The sequence below is a fragment of the Coffea arabica genome, chromosome 2c (genome assembly GCF_036785885.1).
Source record: "Coffea arabica cultivar ET-39 chromosome 2c, Coffea Arabica ET-39 HiFi, whole genome shotgun sequence".
Classification (NCBI taxonomy): Eukaryota; Viridiplantae; Streptophyta; class Magnoliopsida; order Gentianales; family Rubiaceae; genus Coffea; species Coffea arabica.
Window position 1 is genome coordinate 66,193,680 of NC_092312.1, and position 21,503 is coordinate 66,215,182.

The 21,503-nt window shown below is 33.0% G+C and overlaps 2 long non-coding RNA genes across 2 annotated transcripts; both read right to left on the minus strand.

Moving 5' to 3' along the window:
• Positions 1–3,780: 3,780 nt before the first annotated feature.
• LOC140036018 (uncharacterized) lies at positions 3,781–5,073 on the minus strand. Its single transcript, XR_011839917.1, has 2 exons — positions 4,911–5,073; positions 3,781–3,877 (listed from the first exon to the last, which is right to left on the minus strand). It is a non-coding gene; the product is annotated as an uncharacterized lncRNA (long non-coding RNA).
• A 15,110-nt stretch (positions 5,074–20,183) lies between these two features.
• Positions 20,184–20,802, minus strand: LOC113724534 (uncharacterized). The gene is made up of 2 exons (XR_011839542.1): positions 20,470–20,802; positions 20,184–20,233 (listed from the first exon to the last, which is right to left on the minus strand). It is a non-coding gene; the product is annotated as an uncharacterized lncRNA (long non-coding RNA).
• Positions 20,803–21,503: the final 701 nt, after the last annotated feature.

A 21,503-nucleotide genomic window follows, 5' to 3' on the forward strand; every position in this document is an offset into this window, starting at 1 on the left:
GCCTTAAGAGATACTAGACTCAAAAGATACAAAACTTCTTTACTATCTATAATTCAAACAAATGTTTGTAATGGACCAATATATTTTAACTGTGCTCCAAATTTTTCAATAGATCTAACAGACCCTCATATTCTAAATTCTTTAATATTAGACATTCATCTACAAGGAAATGAATTCGAAAAACATACAAAGAATTTTGCAATAATATATAGAATATATTACAGACCTTTATCATCTCATTTAAATCCAAAATTTATAATGACTCCAACTCTGAAAGATGAAACAACTTTATTACAAGTAGATGCAGATAAACCTACAACATACACACCAAAAAGATTAAAATGGAACGAAATAACTATACCAAGTGAATTTGAAATTAAAAATCCACAAATAGCTAGAAATATAGAACAAACCACTGCAGAAGATATTATAGAAAAAGCAGATGGTAGTACACTCATAAGATTCACCTCATTAAGAGAAAGACCAGAATCCTCTTATTCATGGTTACCAGCTAGACGTTCAAATTATGAGTCAACTGAAGTTAATTTTCCTATGGAAAGTACCTCAAATTTTAGGTATAAAACACCCATACCAGAAGTAATAAATCAAAATCAATCAAACTATTCTCCAACACATTCACAAATGCAAGGAGAAATAAATGTAATAGATAGACCATATAAAATAAATCATAAATATTTACAAGAAGATTTTGATGATGAAGAAAATACAGAAAAAAGAATTTGATTTTTTCAATTAGAATCAGATTATAAAGAAAAATTAATTATAGAATGGAAAAATGAAATAGATAAACAAAAGTTTGATTTTCCTTTCTTTACATGGTTATCATTTTATATGTCAAAATTAGGAATAAATGATATATATAATACACCTCAAATAAATGTTCAAACTAATTTATATAAAAAATGGAAATTAAAAGATGAACAAGTTATAACTTCAATACACCCTCCATTACAAGAAGTAAAAATTAATATGGGACAAGGAGAAATTATAACCTCACCTTTTAAGAAAGGAAGAGAAGCTGAATCAAGTACAAATAATTCAATAAATCTAGAAGATCTTAAAAAAGTTTATCAACAAAATAATTATACAAATCAAATTCTACATACGATATCTCAACATATGGAAGTATTAAATACAAAAATTGATACTCTAAAGAAACCAGATTTAAAATTCCCAAATGATATATCAGCATCTCATTTTCAACCTAGAAGTCTGACAAGAGAAAAAGAGCAAGATTTAGTACAAAATATTAATAGTCAAAAAATAAATACTACAGATAATTTACTAAATAAAATATCTAATGCATTACAAAATCTAACTACAGATTCTAAACCTTCAACTCCAAAAATAAACACATTAGACCAAATAATGGAAGAAAATTCTACTGAAGAATCAGAAGATTTATCAGAAGAATCAATAGCTTCAGATCTAGAAGAAAATATACTTTCACCAATAGAAAACCAATTTGAAGAAGAAAATAATCAAATAAATCGAATAAAAAGAAAGAATTATAATAACAAAGATAATTGGAAAATGGTAAGTTCAAAAAATTATTATCCTAGACCAAGCCCTCCAGATATTCAATATGAAGAAAGATCAAAATTTAGAACTACTAAATATGATGGAGATTCAATATATGAATGGATAATAGATGGAAAAGCTGAATATGAAGTATTAAATAATTTGCAAGAAATGGGAATGGCAAGACTAGCTTACAAAATTAAAAACATTCAAGAAAGAAATATTGCAACATTATTAGTCTCAGGATTTACTGGACAATTAAAAAATTGGTGGGATAATGCCTTAACATTACAAGATAAATTATCAATACTAGATCATACTCAAGAAATAGAAGATGATCAAGGAAATATTCAAATACAGTCAGATGCTGCAGAATTTCTAATAGTAACAATAGTAATGTATTTTATAGGAAATCCAAAAGAAGAATTAAATTCTAATAAAACATTTTTAACAAATCTAAGATGTCCAACCTTATCAGATTTTAGATGGTATAAAGATATGTTCTTAACAAATGTATTAAGAAGACCAGATTGTAATGCTTCATTCTGGAAAGAAAGATTCATAACTGGATTACCAAGCTTATTTTCACAAAGAATAATGGATAATCTACAAAAAGAAATGGGAACAGATGTCATTTCATTCGAGAATATTACTTTTGGACAACTATTTGCTTTTGTGAAAAAAGAAGGATTAATATTATGTTCAGAATTAAGATTACAAATAAAATATGGATCTAAAACCAAAGAAGTAGGATCATTTTGTGATGCCTTTGGAATCAAAAGAATTAAATCACCATCAGCTTATAAAAAGAAAATTAAAAAATATTCTAAGAAAACAAGATATAAAACTCCCAAGGAAAATGAACCAACTAAGAAGAAAAGATTTATTAAAAAGAAAATTGTTTGTTACAAATGTGGAAAAATAGGACATAAAGCCAACAAATGTAGATTAAAAGAAAAAATAACTGAAATTTGTTCAAACGAAGAAGAAATTAAAAATAAACTAATAAATTTGTTAATAAATGAAAAGGATAAAAGTTTAGAAGAAGACTATTATGATGATATTACTAATTCCGAAAGTGAAGAAGATTGTAATTGTAATCCAAAATATATAAATGTTATAACTAAAAAAGAAGACAAAGAATTCCTATTAGATATAATAGAAAAAATTGACGATCCAATAGCTAAAAAAGAATATTTGGAAAGATTAAAAAGTTTAATTATTCAAGAAGATAAAATGCCAAAGATAATAGAACCTTTTAGCATTTCAAAATTAATAGATAAATATCCAAATATAAATGTAATGAAGAAAGAAACTACTAAAGATCTTCAATCAGAAATTAATACTCTTAAAATTCAAGTAAAACAATTACAACAAGAAATTATAGAATTAAAATTAAAAGATTTAGAAATAGAATCAAAATTAGCATTAATAAATGACAATCAACCTTCAAACTCTAATTCAAAAACAGAAGAAATAATAATCTCAGAAAAACCAATAAAAGAAGATCAATATATAAATACTATAGAAAAAATGACTTTTCAAAAATGGTTTGCATTAGTAACTATTACAGTAGAAGATTTCAAAGAAACATTTGTAGCTCTTATAGATAGTGGAGCTGATACAAGTTGTATTAAAGAAGGAATAATTTCCACTAAATATTGTGAAAGAATAAAAGAAAAACTAATGGCAGCAAATGGACAAGATTTAGAAGTAAAATATAAATTTACAAAAGGATCAATATGTAATAATGAATATTGTATTAAACATAATTTCATAATTGTAAACAATATAAATCATGATGTTATATTAGGTACACCTTTTTTAATTCAAATATATCCATTTATAGTAAGCCATGAAGGAATTTCAGTAAATATAATGGGAAAAATTATTACCTTCAAATTTTTAACTCCAATAAGACAGAAAGAACTACAAACCTTACAAACCTCTTCAATATATAAAACAATAAATACTATTACTAAAGTACAACAACAAATAAATTATATTAAAGAAGAAAAATCTTATTTAAAAATTGAAGAACAATTAAATGATATTAAAATACAAAAAAGAATATCAGAACTAGAAGAATTATTTCAAAAAGAAATTTGTGCAGATATTCCTAATGCTTTTTGGGATAGAAAACAACATATGATAGAATTACCCTATGAAAAAGACTTTGAAGAAAAGAATATTCCAACAAAAGCTAGACCAATACAGATGAATTCTGAATTACTAGAATTTTGTAAGAAGGAAATAAAAATATTAATAGAAAAAGGATTAATAACACCTTCAAAATCACCTTGGAGTTGTGCTGCATTTTATGTCATGAATCAAGCTGAAAAAGAAAGAGGAGTTCCAAGATTAGTAATAAATTATAAACCTTTAAATAAAGTATTACAATGGATTAGATATCCTATTCCTAATAAAAAAGATTTGCTTAATAGATTATTTAATGCAAAAATATTCTCAAAGTTTGATATGAAATCAAGATATTGGCAAATAATAATAGATCCAAAAGATAGATATAAAACAGCATTCACAACACCTTTTGGACATTATGAATGGAAAGTTATGCCATTTGGATTAAAAAATGCACCATCAGAATTTCAAAATATAATGAATGATATTTTCAATCCTTACAGTTCATTTAGTATAGTATACATAGATGATGTATTAATATTTTCAGAATCAATAGAACAACATTTCAAACATTTAAATATATTTTTAAAAGTAGTTAAGAAAAATGAATTAGTTGTTTCTGCTCCAAAAATGAAGTTATTTCAAACTAAAGTAAGATTTTTAGGACATAATATATATCAAGGAACAATAAAACCAATTAATAGAGCTTTAGAATTTGCTACTAAATTTCCAAACGAGATATTCCTCCCCATTTGCTATTAAATAAAAAAGATGATGCAGAATCCCGAGATGCTTAAAGAATATTTGGATCTATCTACAAAAGCAAGATAGGGATGACAAAAGCGACAAAATAGAGGAGTCAGCAGGCTCATCAGATTTTTAATTGTCTAAGAAATGCAGCCATGTTTAATATTTAATTAAATTTTTACTTAGACGGGAACAACCGAGCCTATGCCTGGAACATCCTATCCTGGACTTACCAACGGTCTGACAAAGCATCAAGTCTTACCAACGTTTTCAGTAAAAGTTTAATAAAATATGCAAACATAAATGCATGAAATAGCCAAGTCAAAATAGAAGCGTAATTCAAATAAAGTAAATGTAAATCAAAGTTTAAATATGCGTATGCAAATTAAACAAGGGTGTGGCTCTGATACCACTTCTACCCAGGTAACATGAAAATAACATGAATGTATGAAACTGTAATTAGTATAAAGAGTTGGACTTACAATCAATTTTGAGAGTTGCAATAAGTTCTACGGAAGCTTTTCACAATTTCTTGAATCTTGACTTTAAGTAAGACTTTTGAAACAAGAGTGGTTGGGATATGTTGAAAAGTGAGTTGAAGTTGAGAATGGTGTTTGAGAGTGTTTACAATGGTTTTCTTACTTCTGAATTGCTAATTCACCGATACCTTCTGTCTAACATTTTGATTCTATTTATAGAGGCTCGGGAAGTTACATTTGAACTTCATTTCATCTTCATTTGAATTTCATCTTCTTTTTCTTGTTGAATGGCCGACATCTTTTTCTAAAAGTCGTTGGGGTCTTGTCCGCCTATTGGGTCTTGTCCTCCAAACGGATCAAAAGTTGAATCTGATGAGCCTGCTGACTCCTCTATTTTGTCGCTTTTGTCATCCTTATCTTGCTTTTGTAGATAGTCCAAATATTCTTTAAGTATCTCGGGATTCTGCATCATCTTTTTCATCAGGAAGTCATTTGAAAATGCCCCGGATGCCATACTTGTCACTTTTTCTTTATCTTTTTTCTTTGGAGTGGTCGGATTAGGTAGAATAGTAGTTGGATTGGGTGGCATTGTCGTTGGAGTGGGCGACAAAGTTGTTGAAGTAGTGGTTGAATCTTTTGTCCATTTGAGCTTTTCTCCCGTTGTTAGAAATCTTATCACATTTGCTTGATCTCCGAATTTCTGATTGAATCCTGTCCACCATTTAATTTTGAATTCTCTGACAAGGGACATTGGAAGTAGCTTTTCTAATTCTTGATGAATTTTGAAACTCCAGCAAAATATCCACGGAACTTTGAACTCCATATGAAATAAAATTGGTCTTATATATTCCTCCCCCTTTGCTCTTTTTAGATAGGTTTGAAATCCCATAAGTACATTTGGAGGGAGTATTTCTGATTGTGGTCCAAACCATTTCCACCAGTGATTGAACCAAATTGGAAATTCTCGATTGCAATTTTCTTTGAAAGTGAAGAACCAGGAATGATTGAATGGTCTAAAAAGAAAAGCACGATACCATGCCATTTTGTAATCTTGATATGTGAATCCATCTGGAATGAAATTGACTGAGAAGGATTTTTTCGAATAAAGAGAAGTCCATTCATTGGGCGAACAAACTTTCTTTATGATGCATTTTGAATGACTAATAACATTTGGATTTTTCCTATCTGGAATAGGGTAAATTTCTACAGATTGAGTATCTGTAAGGATTAATTCATAGTAGTCCAGATTTTTTGAAGGGTCATCTGGTTGCCAATAACATTTTGGAGGGAAATTTCTTTGGACAGTTTGGTTGAGTGTAGTATATAATGGTGTTTCTTGGAATCTGGTCAAAGTGATATGTTGAGTGTTTGGTTTAGTGAAGTAAATATTTTCTTTGGATTTTTCAATGGGACTTTGAATCTGTTGAAGAGATCTTATAGGAGGAAAAGTTGGAGTACGAGCAGCTTGACTATAAGTCAAAGCTGGAAAGTCCTGTAAGATTTGAAATTTATTTTGAGAAACAGGAGTAAGACTCATCTCATAATCCTGAGGAGTCTTTGGCCTGGAAGTGCCTGCTTTTGAATCCATTTTCCTGCACAATTAATAAACAACATCTTTAAGTTGGTCAGATAATTGTCTATTCTGTTCTTGGTAATATTGAATAAATTCGTTGTGAAGAAAATCTTCACTTCTGCTTGCTCTTTAATGGGTAATGAGTCGAATGGTGTTTTTCTGAATTTCTCTTTGAATAATAAAGGCTCTTTCTTTTGGAGTAATGGTTGCATAAGGGCTTTTTTGAACATAAATTTCATCGTATTTAGGAATTTGGTAGGCTGGAATAACTTGTCTTCCATTCTGGGTCTGAATGGAATATACATATCCTCTGGATTGAATCATTTTTTCTTTGTTCTGAAGCTTTGGAGAATCTCGTTGTGATCTCAAATAATTTGAATATTCACGAGCATTTCTTTGAGCTATCATTGCTGGGCTGATTTGATGATTGATGGTGATTATATTGTTGGTTTAGTGGTTATAATGATGCATTAGTGGTGGGTAATTAGTAGGAACTTCATTGGGTGTATGAAGCTAAAATTTCCGATTTTGCCCCTGCCATGTTCGGCCATTTCCAGGCCAATTTTTAATGGTTTAATTGCTTGAATTGGATGTTTCGTAGGATGTATTAGATGTGTGAAAAATTTCATTGAAAAATAATGAGGTTGAATGGGCAAATGAATTTTTGTTCGAAACCAGCAAATCTGGAAAACTGATTCGCGTATGCTCTGACCAGCAGTAGTATTTTGGGCTATAACTCTGTCTTCGGATGTGGAAATCATGTGCCGTCGGTGGCGTTTGAAACTAGACATTCCTAGCTTTAATTTGGTATATAATGCACGTTCTGATTCTTTGTGAGCGAGCCGAACCAAATGTTTTAAGTTCGCTGTCCTGTTACTCTGTTCATCTGGAATGAAGTGTTCAGGCAAGCAACTTGATGCCCGAATTTGAATCAGATGGGTGCCGAATTTGGAAACGATTTCTTCTGTGATATTTTAACTCTATGAATGTATTTTCCAACGGCATAAGCCATGCTCGATTTCGATCTATATTGACTGAGTTGTGACTGAAACAAGTGGACTGCTCTGTTTTGGAAAACCCTAATCTTTGGACTGGTTTGGAACAAAATCTTGGAGTGAACTTGTTAGTTGATGTTTTTGATATTAAACACTTACCAAAGGTATCATGGATGTATCTTAGACCCTTATTTCACAAATGAACCATGGTTGGATAACTTTCTTGGTTAAACGATTGGAAATTTGGAAAATGAAAGTCAAAGGCAGATTGCCTTAGGATTTTTCTTGAACTTTGGTTGGCTAATTAACGACCTTGCCGAAGGTATTTTTCCACAAAATTCGATAGAGAGATACCTTCCACATAGTATTGAAATACTGCCATTTTGGTGCCGATTCAAGTTCGTTTCGATACCCAATTGAATTACTAAAGTTAGAGGTTCAAATCTGGAAAATTCTCATCCAGTCTTGAATTTGCTCAACTTCGGGCTACCGTATCTCGGTGCTCGAAACTCCGATTCTTGATCCGCTTGTTTTGTTATAAACTTCACTTGCAACACTAATTGAGCTGCAAAATTCAGAGGCTGGTGTTGCAACGTGCGAATCGTGCCGAATTTTCAAAGTTGGCCAAAATCTCAACCTCATTCTGCCTTGTGAACCAACCCTGCACCTTCAAGCTCATTTTTGACCACTTTTCACTTCGATTCATGGAAAAGTGTCTTCTAGGAACTTATAGTACTCTCTAAGAGGTTTCCAACGGTATAAAGTTTTCCAATTCTCGACTTATACCGAGCGAGTTATGATTTTTCAAAGATTCATCATAAAACTGAAAAAATTTTCCAATTCCAAAGAAATAGAGTTTTTTTCAAAAACTCTTTGTTCTTTCGATATTCTTAAAACGTTTTGCTTACGATTTTCATGATAAAAACTCAAATAATATTGTACATAATAAAAGGCAAGTTAAACCTCGATTTACGTGTAATTGAGGTTTCTTTTTGCAAAATAATTCTTAGATTGTACTAGTGTACAATCTTCCTTGATAAGTGGGTTAATTGTGTGATTATTCGCTATTAAATTGCCAGGCGCGCAAGGAGACCTTCAAGAGGATCTCACCGTGGACACTTGAACTTCCGGAAAATAATTCTTTTTGAATTGGGTCGGTGAGTGTCAAGTGTGTGAAATTTGATACTTGCTTATTTGTGTAATTGTTGGAATTTTAAGAAAATGGGACGGGTGCGTACTTTATCGTACCTGTTCTAATTTCAAATGAATGAATATTGAATTTGCAGTTTTGTTTATTAACTATAGGTATTTTTCTTTTTCTTTTTCCCTGTCACCTGCATTCATAAAAGATATTTTAGTAAAACAAAAATGATTTTCTTAAAAATTTTTAAGTATTACTTGATTCTTGAAAAGATCTTACAATATAAAAATATGAACAATCCATCTGGAAGTACTAGTTTAAGGCATGTAAGAGATTTCATGATATAGTTGTTCGAAAAAAGAAAAATGGAATCGTTGTTTCTAAAGAAGGGAGAGAGAGTGTGTATATGTGAAAGTGTGTTCTTTAGAAATTTTTCTTTTCTCATTTGTATTATAATTGAGCAAAAATTTTGTTTCGAATAATTGCAATAATAAAATTTTTTATTTAAAAAATTATTATTTTGTATATATTCATATACATTTCATTCTTTATTTGTTCGTTGGGAGATTTCATGATGGACTTTAAGAAATAACATTAAGTTGAGATTCTCAATCTCTTGCATGAGATACCACAGCTGTCACCAAAGATGTCGCGCCCCATTTTTGAAAATAAAAGAGGAAGGAGTGTTTAAAACTGTGTTTTTGATTTATTTTAGAAAATAAAGAAAAAGGGTTTTAAATGGGATTTAGAAAATGCAACAATTTGGCCCCAAAATAATAGTTTAAAAAAGATTTTTAAAAAAAATAGGAATCGCCACTCGATATTGAGTTCAAGTTTACCGAATCAACCAAAATATATTTTAAAATGAAAACATATAAAAACCTTTCACACGACTCCAGATCTTTAAAAGTAAGAGAAAAAAATTCGAGAGTTACGTTTGAAGAAAGGGAAGACAAAAATTTGATTTAAGATACCCTTTTAATCTAGTCAAAGTTAGTTGTGAAATTTAGTCTAAATTTTTTCTAGTCTAACCTATAATACTTATCACATTTTTGATGTTTCTATATGGATGCAAATCTAGACCTATGGGATATCAGGAGGGTCGAAATGTCTTTTTAAAATAAGCATGCAAACAAATAAAAACTAACTATTACATTGGGGACCCTAACTACAATCTAGAATTTTTTTTTTTGAAAATAATAAACTTATCTATTATATTTGTCTATCTAAATACATTTTTCTTGAGCAAAAGAAGACCTATCTATTACAATTTGACATTTAAATGCCTTCCAAATAATCATCAAAATTTAAATAAATAAAATAAATGAAAGTTAAAAAAATGAATAAAATAAAAGGAGAGATACATAAAACATACAATTACACAAAATAAAAAAAAATAGGAGCACATAAAAGGAATTTAAAGAATAATAGAATGTACCTCCCTTGAAATAGTGGTTAAATGAGGTAGAGTTTGCCTTATTTATACCCGAAAACCAGCAAAATGGTTAAGACACCGATTTAATTGATAACATTTTAAAAGAAAAATGTAAACATATAGCAAATTCAACTTATTATTTTGAAGAAATGTGAATAAATACAAAATTCCTAAAAATTACAAATTAGGTGCATTTTAAATGAAGCATGATTTGCAATTTAAAGAAGATAAATAATTGTAATTATGAAATAATGAAAATTAGGGACCTAATTGTAAAAATTGAGAAGTTTGGGATCAAATCATAATTTTTAAAGTGATTAGGGGTCAAAATCAAAAGAAAAATAAAGTTTAGGGACCAAAATGTAATTAAATTAAGGATCTAGGTGAAAGAAATCAAAAGATTTAGGGCCACAATAAAAATACTCAAAAAGATCAGGGATCAAGTTGCAAAATTCAGATTCTGATTGCATAAACATATATTGGGTCATTTTTAGGTATTTGGGCTGGTCACTTCAGCCCAAGAAAATTAAGCAAAATCATCTTATTTAAAAGACAACCCGACCCAAACCATTTTTACAATTCAACCTAATTAAAAAATGAGCTTAAGTCTCAAAACTCAATGTTGCAAATCCAAGAAAAAATAGTACAAGCCCAACCAACAAAAAAGAATTTCAGTCCATATGAAAATAAAAGAAACATGCCCATTCTCTTTTCTTTCTCTTCTTTTTCGTCTTCTTCTTCCTTTCTCTCTTTTTCTTCTCCAATGGACTGAAAGCTCTAGTTGTCGGCAGCCATGGCAGACACTAGTGCCGTCGTCGGCTTCTGATCGTTGGCAATACTTTCGGTCACAAAATTCATCAAAATACACCTCTCTACTCGATTTTTCGCGTAAAATCCGTTTTTAGGTTTGGTTTTTTCACAAAAATGCACGGAAAGCGCTCAAAGGAGCAAATCACAGCCAGTTATTATCTTTTCTAAAATCATTCAAACCTTCCCCAAAAATTATAAAAGTTATACCAAAATACTCATTGTGATTTCAGGCCAAAAGTTTACTAATGGCTGACATATTCATTGCAAGGAAGAGAAAGAAAAATCAATGTTAATGTGAAAACTCTCCAATTGAATGAGCAAACAAAGGAAATGAAAACATAGGCCAATGGAAGTTCTAGCATAAACTCTTAATCAAAGCTGTAAATGGGAGAAAGAACTTCACCGAGGCTTTATGGTGGCGAGGTTAATCAATTATGGTGACTAATGGTGATTTCCAGAGAAAGCAGTGGTGTTGGCCTAAGCCACTAGCGATTTCCTTTTCTTCCTCCTCTGACTTTGTCTTTTCCCTTTTCTTGTTTTATTTTTTTCTATTTGATTTGTGGGAGAGTAGGAGCAGGGGGGAAGCCGGGAGAGAGCTTTTCTTTTTGTGTGAGTGTGTGTGATGGTGTTTTTTTTTGTGTGTGGTCTGTCTGAGAGGGAGTTTTAGTGTGTGATTTTTTTTTCTAGGAGCCGAACTGAGAGTTCAGAGACGGAGGAAAAAGTGGTCCATTTTTTTTCTTCTTGGTAAGTGTGTTAGGATAAAAATCTAAAATTGATGGTTAGGATAAAATAGGATTATGTGTCCCATTCCTCTCCTTCGATCCATTTTTGGTAAGTGTTAAAGGATAGAATTTGGATGATGAGTTGTCCTTGTACTATCCAAAACTTGGAGAGAAAGAAAAGGAGGAAAAACTCATTCAAAAAATCTGCCCAAAAATTTATTATTGCTGGTTCATTGCATGAAGAAGGAGAAATCGCGTGCGTGCACTGCAGGCGCGCGTGAAACCACAAAATTTTTTTTTTCTTTTTTGCACAAACCTACAAAACAAAAATTAAAATAATCATTCAAGCAATTTAAGTGAAAAATAGCACACTTGAAATTAAAAAAAAATTGGTGTATACAAGTGGCTCTACATAACTACTCAAGGATGTCAAGCATGCTCTAGATATTCGCTTGAGCCCGATTTCTATAGGAAACTTGATGATGATGGCTTTGGTAATAACTTTGATGATGGTAAATGGTAGGTCAGTAAAGGGTCCCTAGTTGTAACTCGAGGTATGAAATTGAAGACAAAATTGTATTTGTTGTAAACTTCAATTTCTAGAGACGCTGTGAATTTGGTAGAGAAGCAAAATTCACCTGTGTTGTGGCACAAGAGGTTGAGTCACATTAGTGCAAAGGGAGTTGAGACTTTGGTTAAGAAGAATGCTCTTCCGGGTGTGAAGAATGCAAGCTTGGAGAAGTGTTCTTGTGACGACTGGAAAATTCGCTCATATTTTCTTAAAATTCTCTCTTATTTTGATTTAATTACTTTATAATATCTTTACTACTCATTTACTTTACCAATAGTTGTAAAAAGTAATAGAATTAAGAGTTTTGCCCTTAGTTTTATAGTTAGGATAAATTAGGATTTTCGTGTATTTTGGTAATGTGATTAATTGGGGAGATGTGTGTATTAAATTTGGTGGATAAGAGTGAGTATTAAATAAGAGAAAGTGTGTGATTATAATTGCTAATAATAAGTTAGTGAATCATAAGTTAAAACACAAGTACGAGAGAGTTAGAGAAAATAGGCTTGAACCGACGTGCACCGTTTGTTACCGGTTGAGTACTCCACTTGACCAATATTTTCTTACCCTAATCTCCTTGTTTTATTTCATTTAATTTCCCTTAAATTACCCTTAAGTTAGCCACCATTTTTGACTAAAGAAAAAAAATAAGAAGGAAATCTTGAGTGACAAGTGTCAAGGATCCAAGCAACCTTTGACCCAAAACATTTCCTTTCTTCTTATCTTTCCTTTTGGCTAAGTTTCCTTCATTTTCCTCTTGTGTTGGACGAAATTTGGGAGAGAAACAAGAGAGAAAACCTCCAACAACAACCTTGAATCTTGCCTTGTTTGAGTTGAAACCACAAAACTAATCCGATTAAACTAGCACCAAGGAGTTAAGGAAACTTGTTGTGGAGCTGTTTGGAGAGAACTACTTCACTTTCTTCAAGTGTTTTGGAAGGTATAAGTCTAAAACTTCTTTTTTCTTTCTTGTTTTAGCAAAATATGGGATAGATATCTTGAATCTTGAATTATGTTGAATGATCCTCTAGTTTTGGTGAAGATTAGTGAATTTCAGCTAGAATTTGTGATTTTTCAGCTTTGATTTATGCTGTTTATCTCTAATATGTTGGTATTGAGCTTGGAAATGGAATTTGTGAGATGATTAGCGGCTTGATTGTGATATTTAGTCTTAAAAGATGAAATTTCAGATTTGTCAAGCAATTTCCAGCTTTGATGAGTAGTTTTAGGGTTGATATGCAAAATTCTAGCATTTGGTGTTGAATTTAAGTTCTGCCCTGTTTTGGGAATCAATTTGGGATGCGAATTTCTCCATGTTTTAGACTGAATCAGCATTTGGACTAAACATGAAAGTTATAGGGATTTGAGTTAACTTTCAACCTGAAAAATTCATATCAATTGGATCATTTTAGCTGCGCAAAACACTCTAATTTTCCCGACCTGTTTTTCATGTGCTTCTGACCGTCCATTTTTTACCCTGAAAATGAGTGAACTGGGTGTCGATGTTTTCATAGGAAATGTAGGTTTATGGCTTGGTTTCGAAACACCATAAAATGTACCTCAATCCGATATACCTATCTATAGTTATGACCAAAACCCCGAAAGATGGCAAATCTGTCATTTATAAGTTCTTCTTTAAACTGGTTTCCAGTTTTGGTCCATGGTGGTACGTTTATTATTTGGGTTGTTTAGTTGGTTTTGAAGCCTTGAATAGATGTATGTTGTTGGTTATCACTTGTGGTTAGATTGGAGGTTTGTTGGCTTGTGAATCCAAATTGTACTTGGATGAGAAAATGGATAAATACAAAGGGCATGCCGCCCAAATTTTCGCTCGAGAGTTAGGCGAGTGAACTTGAGACTTGAGCGATGACTCGAGGTTGAAGCAAACTTCGATTGTTTATGGTATTCGAGTTTTCTTTAGTAAGAGGTACATAAGCTGAAATTTTTACCGAAACTCGTACCCTTTAAAAAGTAAAAGTAGAGACCCTTAAAATTCGATTTTCTAGATTTTCTCGAATTTCATACCAAGTGCGACTTCCAAAATATAAATCACTTCTTTATCGAACTAAAAGAGCGAGCATGAATTTTCTAGAGTTTGCCAAACCATATGACTACTACTTAAACAAGTTTCATTTACTTGATATTCTTGAAGCGAAACTCCTATGTTTCAAACCCTAGTGGATTTTAAACTCTTAAATGATATTTTATCGCAGATTTGGACTTCAACCAATGAGTTATTTTTGAGCATGATTTTGACAAGCACTAAGTCTTTGGTGAGTGCTTCCAAATACATGATTGAACTTTATTGGATAATATTTGCTTGGTTTGGTCGGGTAAGGGTATATTTTATCGCATTTGCCCTAATGTGATATATACTTGTTTATTTGTTGCAATTGACTTAATATACTTGTGTATGATGTGCACACTCTCTGGAATTTCAGAAACCATGTGGCTAGTTATTCGAGTCGAGTCGGCAAGGGTCTAGTTGATTAGATAATGAACCCTGGATCTTTTGTTTTGTTGAGTGGAGTATTATCTCCTTGACTAAACAATATGCTCGAGTATTACCATACTTGTTTATCTTGTTGTTCGGACCCGATAAGGGGGTTGATTGGTGGACGGAGATTGAAGTTAAAGTGGTGTACTACTAGACTGGTTACTTTACTTGAAAGTTGACGGAGTGTCAACTACTACTTGATCAAGTTACGATGAAGCAATGGGAATTTGTCTCTTGAGAGCCATCTGTATCCTTATACTTTGAAATAATGATTACTTGTTGTGATATTGCGTCTTTTTATGAACTTTTACACTCGCTCATTTTAATAGTTCAAGTTTTACATATGGCCAACTTGTTACTTGGGTCTGCATGAAGTTTTGGAACTTTCACAGAGGTTTAAATCTCTATTCCGTTAAATTTGTTTTCCTTACAGGGGGTACGAGCCAGGGCGTAAGACTGGTACAGACTAACATAGTCTAGTTTTTGAATTTTTGCAATTGTACTCGTGCTAGTGCTCGGTTAGGATTGAACGTATCTGAAATTCATATCTTTTGTTATATTTGAGATTATATGAATGTTTGGAATAGAGATGAATGTACATGTACGTTCCGAACTTGAAAACTGTTATTCCATTTACGCTTGAGGTTGTGAACTATTTTTGTAGACACCAAATTTTTAGGGTATTTTTGTATACTATTATTTTTTATTTACTTTTATTTACTTTTAGTCTTTTATTTTTAAGTCATTTTAGCATAGAATTTATCGGAAAAAGAAAATCATTCACAAAAAATATGTTTTATTTCTTTTAGATTCAAGTTTATTGTTTATTAATTGGGAAAAAGAAAAAAAGGGAAAAAATCATTAATCAAACACAAAAAAAATCTTAGCATTTTGTTTTTATCTTTTGTCCCTAGTTTTTGTTCATTTTATTCAAGTTTTTACTTAAATTGTTATTTTGGTTTAATTAAATGATTCATTAAAAAAAATGAAAATGACGAAAATGAAAAAAAGAAAGGGAGAGGCTCACGGACCATGAGAAGCATAGCATCAAAACCCTTCCTCATTTTTTTTTCTGCAAAACGCAGATACACAAAAAATTTTTCTAGCTCCATTGTTTGACTCATTTTTTCTCCTCCGTCTGATGATCTAAATAGAAAACACTTGGCATGATCCAAGGTTTATCAGAAACCATGAGGATCTAAGGTTGTAAATAATGTAAAAGAATGGAGTTTATTCCTGTGCCTTAGATGCTAGGTTTCGGTGATAAGGTTCCCTATAAAAAGCTGGGAAAGCTAAGGTTTCAAGGGGGTGAGGGGGCGACGGCTGAGAATCAGAGAGGAAAAACAGATGGGCAAGAAAAGGCTAGAAAGAAACGAGAGCTGAGGGTTCCATCGGAGAGTTTGGGAAAGCTAGAAACCAGGAAGGGATCTAGTGACGGCTGATGGAAAAAATGAGGTGACAGCTGAGAAAGGGTTTTGAGAGGAGAGCAGGTGGTGGCTAGGTTTTTGGGTAGGAAAAGAGGGTTGAAGAGGGCAACGGGAGATTGAGAAGCTACGGGTTTTAAAGAGGAAATAACCAGAAAAACAAAACCGAGGAGGGGCATCTGCGGCTGAGAGCGAAGAGAGCCACTGGAACTGTTAAACCTCACGCCATTTGCAGTCGCGGATCTTCATCAAGGGAAGCCCGAGCACTGTAAGTTATTCTTCAAACACCTACTCTTGAAATCTTCAAGCATGTATTTCGTGACCTGGCCTGGGGAAAGTTTATTGTTTTGCTACCTACTTTTCCGCCTCTATTTTGTTTCATCTTCATCAAAAATTTGTTGATTCATTTGTGAGTAAAAAGGCTAAATCTTGTAGCTGTGCGTAGATTATAATGTGTGTTTCGAATTTGTGTGATTGAAAGCTTGTGAACCTAAGAAGCCATCAGCTTTGCATTTTTCTTCCTCCAATAATGAAAGGAATATGGACCGTGCGTTTTCTTTGTGGTGGTATCTGATGTTCGGAAGATTTGGCTTTTTATGGGTCAAGGATGGTGAGATGTTAGAGCCTGTGTTACAGCTGCATCATTTTCATTCCTTGTTGGTTCTAAATCCCATTCCCTTCGTAAGCTTACATTGATATTCACAGCTGTTTTGTTACCCGAGTCTTTCTTTGCTGTCTTTCGTCCCCTATAGCAGCCCAGTGGGTTTGTTTTTGTTCTCAAATCCATTTTTTAAATATGTTCTGAGAGAAATGAAATCTGGTGGTTAATGTTGTTGCGGAAAGCTTTCTACTCCAAATTGTTTATTGGAGCTGATATACCGTAGTCTAGCTGAAAACTCCGATTGGTAAGAATAAAGTGAATAATTTTGAGCAAGCTTCCTTCCAGTTCTGTTTTTCTTTTCATTTCTATGTTTGTCATTACATTTTGATGTTAAACTTGGAGATTGAATCCTTGTTGCTGTCAAATTTTATCGCTGTCATGGGAGTTTGCTAACGTCAAAAAGCATCAGATAAGCTTCAGATAAGCTCCAGAAACTTGCTGAAGATGCATGGTTTTCCTTCGATTTCTTATGTGTTAATACCTAAGGTTTTATGGTAAAAAAGTGGAAAGCATGTTGGGTGAACTTGTTAATTTGCCCAAGTTGTGGTTGGTTGATCCGTTGGTAATGTTTGGATGGAAAAGAATTGCATCAGAAACTAGTGAAGAAGAAAGCTATCAACATAGCTTGCATGAATAATTTTTCCAAAAAATTACACTTCAGCCCTCAAGTCTCCCCTTGTTTCACTATAGTTCAAGCAATTGAAAAGATTAATCAAATTGATCCCTCAAACTTTCCTTTTCCTTTCAATTGGATCCCCATTTTGTGAATATGGACTGTTTGGTTATTTAAATGCTTTTAATGGCTCAATTTCATAGTTATGTGATTATTTGTTAATTAAAGTGATGCCTTGACCCTTTCTTTTATTTTGGAGGGTAAATAAGTAATTTTACTCTATTAGGGACCCAATTCAAGGGAGGTACACCCTAATCCCTTATTTCTTACTTTATTTGACCCTACGTGCCCTATGTGATTCTACGTGTTTAATTGCATGTCTCTTAAATGTTTATTATTATTATTTATTTATTTATTTCATTTATTTTCTTTGTTGGCTTTAGTTTGTATATTTATTTTTAGTTCAATTTTGATCATTTGAAAGGCACTTGAATGCCAAAGTTGTAATAGCTAGGTTATTATTTTATTTATTTTATTTCGTTTCCCCTCTTAGATTGTAGTAGGCATCCCCTTTTGTAATAGCTAGGGCTTGTATGCTATGTGCTTGTGCGCGCCTATATGCTATGTGTTTAATTGCTTTCCTTAGGTTTCTGCATCTAGATAAGCATGCTTATGTGTTACATGCTATGTGAAATTATGTGTTTTGCATGCCTATTTGCTTTTAGTATTATATCTGATTACGTGGATGGAATGTACGTTACCGTGGCTAGTCCAATGCTAGTCATGGTCTTTCCTTCGAGATCTTACAAGTCCAATGCTTGTGAGAGAACGTTAGTTAAGGACTAGTCCAACGCTAGACCCTTAGGAACCATCCGCACGTTAGATCATGATTGTGTGATAAAATCACTTCATCTCATGCATATTTTTTCACTTTTTATGGTTCTTATCATATTGCATGACACTTTCTTATATAAGTATATCCTTTATCCCACATTCTCTTCTATTTATATCCCATATCCCGTATTTTCCCTTATATGTATATTACTTACCCCTTTGTATGAAACATGACATTAGACTTGCATTCCATCTAAGCATTAGACCTGGGTTAGTACATTTGCTTGGTTAGACTAGAAAAAATCCCTTGCGTATGGGATATGGACAAATTTGGCTTTCTAGCCTTAGCACGCTCATATTCCCTCTATTAAAGGGAACAATTGAGTCACGAACATAAGTCCCCCGCACCCATTATGATGCATTCCTTTAGGTCATACACATTTGTATATTATTATTTTCTTTACTTTTTCTTTCTTTCGAGTCTCATGACTTGCATTATTCGTGACTTCTTCGAAAAGTTTTTATTGGGCGTCACAATTAATGTGATTGGTACCAAGTAAGTTTTGAAGATACATTTCGACCCCCCGACACCCTCTTAGGTCTAGGGTATGCATTCATGTAGTACATCCAAATGTGATAAATTTTTAGATTAAAATAAGAAAATCTTTGACTGAATCACGCAACTAACCTTGGCTAGGTTGAAAGGGTGCCTTGGATTCTTATCCTTGCCTTCCCTTTCTTTAAATGTGACTCCCAAATCTTTTTTTTTTCTGATTTTCGTAGACTTAGAGTCGTTTAAAAAGGGTTTTCTACTTTTTTCTTTAAAAATTCATTTTTAGGTGACTTGGTACACCTTAACTCTATACCAAGTAGCGACTCCGATTTTTCATTCAAAAAAATCATTTTCAAACTATATTTTGGGTCAAATTGTCGCATTTTCAAGTCCCATTTAGACCCATGTTTTCATTTTCTCTTTAAATCAAAAATTTCATTTTTGAATCAAAAGCCATTTTTTCTAAACTCGTCTTTTATTTTTATTATTATTTCAAAAAATGGGACGCGACAATTTTATTTGAAATGAGTGAGCGGGTCATGACGAGAGTTGGGCAGGCAGTCCGTTAAATCCTGGAATACACCCTAGGGGAAGGTGGGGTCATCATAGGTGGTATCAGAGTTCTGATCGTGCTCGTGCCGGAAGAGGGTTCTCGGACTGTGGGGATTGGCTTGTTAAATGTGGAAGAAATGTCTATTGTTGGCGACATTAGATATGTATGTTGGGTAAGCATATCCAAAGTAGTTGATTTCCTCTTGAGATTGTCCAGCTCGAGTGGCGAATTATCATATATTCGAATTCTTGTACCCGAGTACCAAAGAGTGATACTTTTATGATAAGTCGATATTTTGAATAATATTAGGATAAGTCTGTATGGCGAAAACCAAGGCACAGGGAATGCGAATAGTTTGGACTTGGGATATATTGAAAATAGAGTGAATGGCCCAAAAGGTCACTAAACTATTAAAAATGGCACCCTCTGGTCACTAAACTTTTTTGTGGCCGAAAAGGTCACTAAACTCGCAAAAACTCTCCAGCGAAGTCATTTTACCGAATTTCACCGGTTCCTCATCCGGTAACAGGGTCAATATGGAGTGGAGGAATATAGTAAAGGGGCAAAAATGTCAAACAAAATATGGTCAACCTTTTTGTCTCTCGCAAGTCGTGCTTTAAATCTAGAAATTAGCTGAGTCCTCTTTTCATTTGTTGAAAGACAAATCTCCTTCCATTTCATCCTGTCCAATGACTCATGGCAAGACGCAATAAACCGATTCATCAGGATATGAATCAAGAAAGTCAAGGAGAAATTTAAAAAAAAAAAAAGAAAAGAAGTGGCATTGTGCTAACATATAAGCTGAATCTAATTACTATCCATACCATTTCAAGTTCTTGAGCCATCAAAATACAGGGACCGCACCATGTTGCGTAGAAATCGATTATTAGTGGTACATTTCTCTCCCCCTTCACCAGATCTTGGACTTCTTTAGCAGACAGTTTTTTCTACACAAAGGAAGCAAAACAAAAAACCACCCAATAAGCCTCTGAAAAACATCGAAAAAAGCTTCCTTTTTCTCGCAGGAAAAAAAAAGACAAAAATGAAAAATATACTAGAAAAAACACTTTGTAGTTGTTGCATGCTAAACAATGAATTCTCTGCACCGCCTAATCCCAAGAAACCAGCCACTAACAGAGCAGTACTATGTAATCAGCTACAAAAAAAGAGTACCGAATATTACCACAAGATAATCCTCTCTGACATACTTGCCAGCAGGTGGTATGCAAAGCAACTTTCTTGATGGCTGTTGAGTTGAAAGCAAAGAGGGCCTATTGGCTGTGGAGATGGGATTTCTGTTGGGGATGGGGTTGAAGAAGAAAGAGCTGGAGTAATGGGTTTGTAGTAGATTCATGCCAGAGGGACCAAGACGTGGCGGAGCATGAAAGGAAGAAGAAGAAGAGAGAGCAGAGTCCATTTTTTTTGCCCGTCCGCCGTCCGTTTTCCTCCTTACCTGATGCTAAAGAGAGGAAGTCGGAAAAAGGAACTGTCACCTTATCTGATGTGCGGCATTTCCAGCAGAAAGGAGGAGGGGAGAAAAAAAGGTTGACCATATTTTGTTTGACATTTTTGCCCCTTTACTATATTCCTCCACTCCATATTGACCCTGTTACCGGATGAGGAACCGGTGAAATTTGGTAAAATGACTTCGCTGGAGAGTTTTTGCGAGTTTAGTGACCTTTTCGGCCACAAAAAAAGTTTAATGATCAGAGGGTGCCATTTTTAATAGTTTAGTGACCTTTTGGGCCATTCACTCTTGAAAATATTAGTGAGAATTGGGACCCCTTAGTATGCAAGTGTACATACTTGGTTGTACTTTTTCGAGTTTTGATTAAGTACAGTATTTGAGCAATACTTGGGTTTAATGTCCCAAAAGATATGTGAATTGCTATGATATATAGATAAAGAAAGTATGTTATTTTAAATATGCGTTATGATTTTTATTTTATGATTTGAAAATACTTTTATCGAATTTTATGGCTATTTTATTTTGCTCATACCTATATCGTCTATTTTCCAAAAGAGACATGGAGGGTAGACGAAATTAGGACTGTGGAACTACTCGAGAACGCAGTTCTAACCGTGGCTGTGGGGCTAGACAGGCACAAGAACTAGTATGGGAACCGAGAGACGAGAGAGGTAAAACGGTTGAACCACAATCTAGACCCCGATTTGAAGAGAGAATCGGGTGACAACGGCAATTTTACAAATGACCAA